Raw genomic sequence first — 5779 nt, 5'->3', positions numbered from 1 at the left:
TAAAGATTTTATTTATTTATTTGACAGAGAGAGACAGAGCGAGAGAGGGAACACAAGCAGGGGGAGCAGGAGAGGGAGAAGCAGGCTTCCCGCGGAGCAGGGAGCCCGATGCGGGGCTGGATCCCAGGACCCTGGGATCATGACCTGAGCCGAAGGCAGATGCTTAGCAACTGAGCCACCCAGGCACCCCTAAATAAAATTTTAAAATGCCTATAACACAATGTCTGGAACCATCAGCTGCCACCATGGTCACAATCACCACCCCCCCCACCATCATCATCATCATCGCTAAGAGTACAGATTTTGGTATTAGCCAGACCCTGATGGGAGTCCCAGTTCTGCCACTTGGTGTAACTGTAGGTAACCTACTTACCTGGCCTGAGCCCCAGTTTCTTCATCTATAAAATGGGAATAAAAATAGTGTCTACCTAATAGGATAGTTGTGAGGAATATACATACACTCACTTGAGTGTATATACTTAAACACATATGTTGAAACTGTTCAAACATTAGCTGTTCCATAGTATTTGTTAACCTATAGAAGTACACAGAGTCAAATAAGAATACACACACATACAGCCTTGGTGGAATTTCTCTTTGCTCAGCCCAAATGAAAGCTAGAACGTTCACATGTACTGAACTTTCACTGTATACAGATATCAGCACACAAGAATATGGAATGATAAAAACAGGAGAAGAGATGCTATTTGCGATGTTATAACCCGGAAACGGTTATTCTCAACAAGTATACGCCAATTACTTACACAAGAATGAGTAAGACTGAGTTGGCACTTTCAAGGAGCTTGCAATCTAGTGGAGGAAGAAAGCAGGCTATTACGATGTGGAGTGGCCCGCGAATGGCAGAGGTAGAGCTTAGAGTTACGGAGGCTCACAAAAGGGCATCCTATCTGGTAATGGTGGAGGTAGGGAAGGGAGTGTCAGAGAAGGTTTCTCAAATAAAAGAATAAGGTGTTGGCCAAAGATGAGAAGAGATGGAAAGAGCCTGAAGCCACAAACCAGCTGTGGTGGGTGCTCTGAACTGGCTCTCAGCATCCACTTCAAACCTCTAGGTGTGTTTTCAGATCCTGCAGGGGCTAAAGAAGGAAAAACCGCATTTCCCCCATCTCCCCGCAGCGAGGGTTCTGCTTTTGCCAATTAGAAGCACTTGAAAGGTGGATCCAAGGCTGGAGCCGTCCGCTTTGTTTCTGCTGCAAACTCACCGGTGGGCCCAGTGGGCTTTCCTGTGGCATTATTTCAGTGTCTAGGTACTAACTCCCTGGGTGTTGAGAGGTCATCAGAGGGGCAGCAGTGCTTCCTGACGTTGGATCACAGCTACAGTGGCATGTCTTTGAACTCTACAGTACCAATGGAGTCCACTGATTGCCACCTTTCTGATTATTGCAGAGGTAGCAGCTCCCCCAGTAGGCCAGAACATCAGTCTTGTCCTAGGAATCATTCCTGGAGACCCCCTAAGGGACCCAACCACCCTATCCAATGATTTGCTAAGCTCCTGATTTCCTGTATTAAATCCCTTTTTGCTTAAAATGGTGTGAGTGGTTCCTATTTCTTGCACCTAACATCAACAAAACACAAAAATGTAAAACGGGCCATGATTAATATAGCTCGCGGGGGTTAGTAAACTTCTTCTGTAATGGGCCAAGAGAGTAAATATTTTCAGCGTTGTGGGCCACTCATGATCTTCACCTCCCCTTCCTTCCCCTCCTCAGTGCTAAGTATATTCACATTGTTGTGCAGCCATCTCCAGAACATTTTCATTTTGCAAAACTGAAACTCTATACTTCTTACATAGTCCTTCCCCATTCCCTCTCCCTTTCCCCTTCTCTCCTGGCCCCTGGCAACCACCATTCTACTCTGTCTCTATCAATTTGACTACTCTGGATACCTCATGTAAGTGGAATCACACGGGATTTGATTTTCTGTGACAAGCTCATTTCTCCTAGCATAACATCCTCAAAATCCATGCTGTAGCATGTGACAGGATTTCCTTCCTTCCTTTGTAAGGCTGAATAATATTCCATTGTATGGATATGACACATTTTGTTTATCCATTCCTCTGTTTATGGACAATTGGGTTGCCCCCACCTCTTGGCTATTGTGTATAGTGCTGTTATAAACATGGGTACGTAAGTCTCTTCAAGATCTTGCTTTCAATTCTTTTGGATGTACACCCAGAAGTGGGATTGCTGGGTCATATACTAATTCTAATTTTTAATTTTTTGAGGAATCACCACACTGTTTTCCATAGGGGCTGCACTACTTTACATTCCTACCAGCAGTGCAAAAGGGTTCCAATTTCTCCACATCCTTGTTAACACCTGTTATTTTCTGATTTTTTGATAGTAGCTATCCTAATGAGTAGGAGCTGATATTTCACTGTGGTTTTGATTTGCACTTCCCTAACGATTGTGACATTGAGCATCGTTTCTTTTTTAAAAAAATTTTTTTTTTAAGATTTTTATTTATTTATTTGACAGAGAAAGACATAGCGAGAGAGGGAACACAAGCAGGAGGAATGGGAGAGGGAGAAGCAGGCTTCCCGCTGAGCAGGGAGCCCAATGTAGGGCTCGATCCCAGGACCCTGGAATCATGACCTGAGCCAAAGGCAGACTCTTAACGACTGAGCCACCCAGGTGCCCCTGAGCATCGTTTTTGTTTTCTTTTAAAGATTTTATTTGTCAGAGAGAGAGAGAGAGAGACAGAGAGCACAAGCAGGGGGAGCAGCAGAGGGAGATGGAGAAGCAGGCTCCCCACTGAGCAAGGAGCCCGATGCAGGACTTGATCCTAGGACCCTGAGACCATGACCTGAGCAGAAGGCAGATGCTTAACCAACGGAGCCACCCAGGTGTCCCTGAGCATCATTTCATATGCTTGTTGCCCATTTGTGTATCTTCTTTGTCCATTTTGAAACTGGGATATATGGGGCACCTGGCTGGCTCAGAGTATGCGACTCGATCTCAAGGTCATGAGTTCAAGCCCCATGTTGGGTGTGGAGCCTACCTAAAATTAAAAAAAGGAAAAAATAAAATTGGGATATATGTTTTTTGTTGCTGTGCCATAGGACTTCTTTATATACTGTGGATATCGCACCCTTATCAGATGTATGATTTCCTTAGGTTGCTTTTTCACTCTGTTGCTTATGCCAGTTCAGTTTTAGTCTATGCTCATCAATGGCAATGTAGTCTGGAGCAACTTGCAAGCAGTCTGGTCAGATCTGGAGCTATCGTCCCTCCTAAAGACACTAATAGGAATGAGCCAGGACATCTTTAACTTGCGACACTTCAGCTCCTAGATACTCTGATTCACTACGATATCAAAAAAGCATCCCCATGCCTTTACTTTGAACCAGAACCAGCCAACTTGAGGTTTCTGGGACTGCAGAATTAGAAACAGCCTCAAGACTGTGTAAGTGGGAGTCATGGAAATAGACTCACCGGATTCAGGTTTTGCACTGTCAAGTGCCTGACACTAGAAAGCTGAAATCAAACACAATTTCAATATCTATTTTGCAGTTTAACACTGCTCTTTTTACTTTAAATGGTAGTTTAGTTCAGCTTCTTTGATTCTCCATGTTTATTCTGAGAGGATAAAATATCCTAACTCTAAAGATATTAATGATTTCCACTCAAATATATGGAGAGTTAATTCATGACTCAGTCTAAAATACACTCCAGGGCGCCTGGGTGGCTCAGTTGGTTAAACGACTGCCTTCGGCTCAGGTCATGATCCTGGAGTCCCGGGATCGAGTCCCACATCGGGCTCCCTGCTCGGCGGGGAGTCTGCTTCTCCCTCTGACCCTCTCATGCTCTATCTCATTCTCTGTCTCAAATAAATAAATAAAATCTTTAAAAAAATAAAAAAATAAAATACACTCCAGTTCACATAATACTTGCTCCAAAAAACCTTGCTGATTCTGTATTAGTGGATGTGAACACCATGGCATAGTGTATTTGCTAAAATATCCTATTTGAAGAGATAAGTTTCTGGTGTACAAAAGGTCTATTTCCTCTCCCAAATACTATTGTCTTTTGGAAAAATTTAGGAAGTCTATGTATGCTATTTTTCTGGTCTTCACAAAAAGAAAGTGGGAAGGTTAAGGACAGAGCTGCGTATGGTCAAGGAAAAGAAACATTGTAAATGCAGGGTCCTAATTCTCTTCCTGATTTTTATGTTAAGTTGTTGCTATTCAAGTATTTACCCACAATGTTCATCACTGCATTACTTCTATCATGAATGTCAGGAACAGTGACGTTTATAAATGATTTTAGCTGTAAGTAACAGAAAATCCAAACACAAGTAGGTTAAAAAAAACAGTTATCTTTCTCATCATAACAAGAAATCCAAAGATAGGTCATTGCTGGCATTGGTTTAAATGCTCAATTTTCTCAAGGTCAAAAGCCTTGAATTTTCTTGACTTTTCCCTCATGGATGAAAGATGGCTACTACAACTCTAGACGTCTCACTGCTCACAAAGCAGAAAGAATAAGCAAGAAATGGTACCAATTTTGGCTGTCCCATTTTATTTGGAAGGCAATTCATGTATACCTCCCTTTCCTGGAACTTCCGCCTCAACCTCAGTAATCTTCAGCTTACTTCCTGATGGTTGGAACTGATACCAGCCCTAGGTGTAAGTAAGATGAGGAAAACAAAATATATGGGAATATTTGGTTTTCCTATCCTAAAGGCAGGCAAGTAGGAGGAAAATTGGGAATGGGTGTTGGCCTGCTGAGTTCTAGGGTCTGCCACAGTGAAAACCAGGAAACACCAAAATATCTGCAAATACAAGATTAACTGACTATGATGTGCCATATGAATTCCACACGGCTGTTAAAAATTGTGGTACAGACGGGCGCCTGGCTGGCTCAGTCAGAAGAGCTTGTGACTCTTGATCTTGGGGTCGTGAGTTCGAGCCCCATGTTGTATAGAGGTTATTTAAATAAATAAAACTTAGGGGCACCTGGGTGGTTCAGTCGTTAAGCGTCTGCCTTTGGCTCAGGTCATGATCCCCGGGGTCCTGGGATCAAGCCCTGCGTTGGGCTCCCTGCTCGATGGGGAGCCGGCTTCTCCCTCTCCCGCTCCCCCTGCTTGTGTTCTCTCTCTCTCTCTGTCAAATAAATGGATAAAAGCTTTAAAAAAAAAAAAACCTTAAAAAAAATTGTACAGAAAGATACTTAGGTGTATGCAAAATTATTCATAAAAATGTTATCAACTAAAAAATTAAAATATAAAACAATAGGTAAGAAAACATCAAATTTGTTGGGGTGAAAAAAGTTTAGACAGATTTTAAAAACTGACACAGACATCTGCAAAAAGAAAAAAAACCGGAACTCATGTTCTGAAAATAATGACTTAGGTTGGGTTTTCTAGGAAACAGACTCTGAGGCAGGGATTTGCATGTAGGTGGTTTACTCATGAGTCCTCTCAGGAACAGCACCTATGAGGGAAGCAGGATTGGGCAGAGGAAGGTGAACTGCAGGGCACTTGCCACAGAGGCTTTAACTGGTCCCATGGGAAATTCTAAAGCTGAATGTCCCGGATTGTTATAATTGAGGGACTGTGCCTTGTACCTCCACAACTGACCAGTCATTGGATTTGAGCTGCCCCAAGGGAGTGAACATGACCTAGGATGAGGCAGCTTCCTTCACAGAAGGCAATTTTGGAGAGAAATGCAACTGTGAGTCATCAGCAGCCAACACTCCTGGCAGCTAATATCTTGGGATCTGAGCAGCACACTACAGCATCCACCAGAAATGTCAACAAC

The 5779-nt window shown here is 43.0% G+C and overlaps 1 long non-coding RNA gene across 1 annotated transcript; it reads right to left on the bottom strand.

The window, feature by feature from the left end:
* Positions 1–1088: 1088 nt before the first annotated feature.
* On the bottom strand, positions 1089–5773 carry LOC145721828 (uncharacterized). The gene is made up of 2 exons (XR_014145753.1): positions 3901–5773; positions 1089–3697 (listed from the first exon to the last, which is right to left on the bottom strand). It is a non-coding gene; the product is annotated as an uncharacterized LOC145721828 (long non-coding RNA).
* Positions 5774–5779: the final 6 nt, after the last annotated feature.

The sequence above is a fragment of the Leptonychotes weddellii genome, chromosome 5, assembly GCF_054177405.1.
Source record: "Leptonychotes weddellii isolate Sample4059 chromosome 5, ASM5417740v2, whole genome shotgun sequence".
NCBI lineage: Eukaryota > Metazoa > Chordata > Mammalia > Carnivora > Phocidae > Leptonychotes > Leptonychotes weddellii.
The sequence above is the reverse complement of the archived record's forward strand: the minus strand, read 5'-3'. Positions and strand labels throughout refer to the sequence as shown.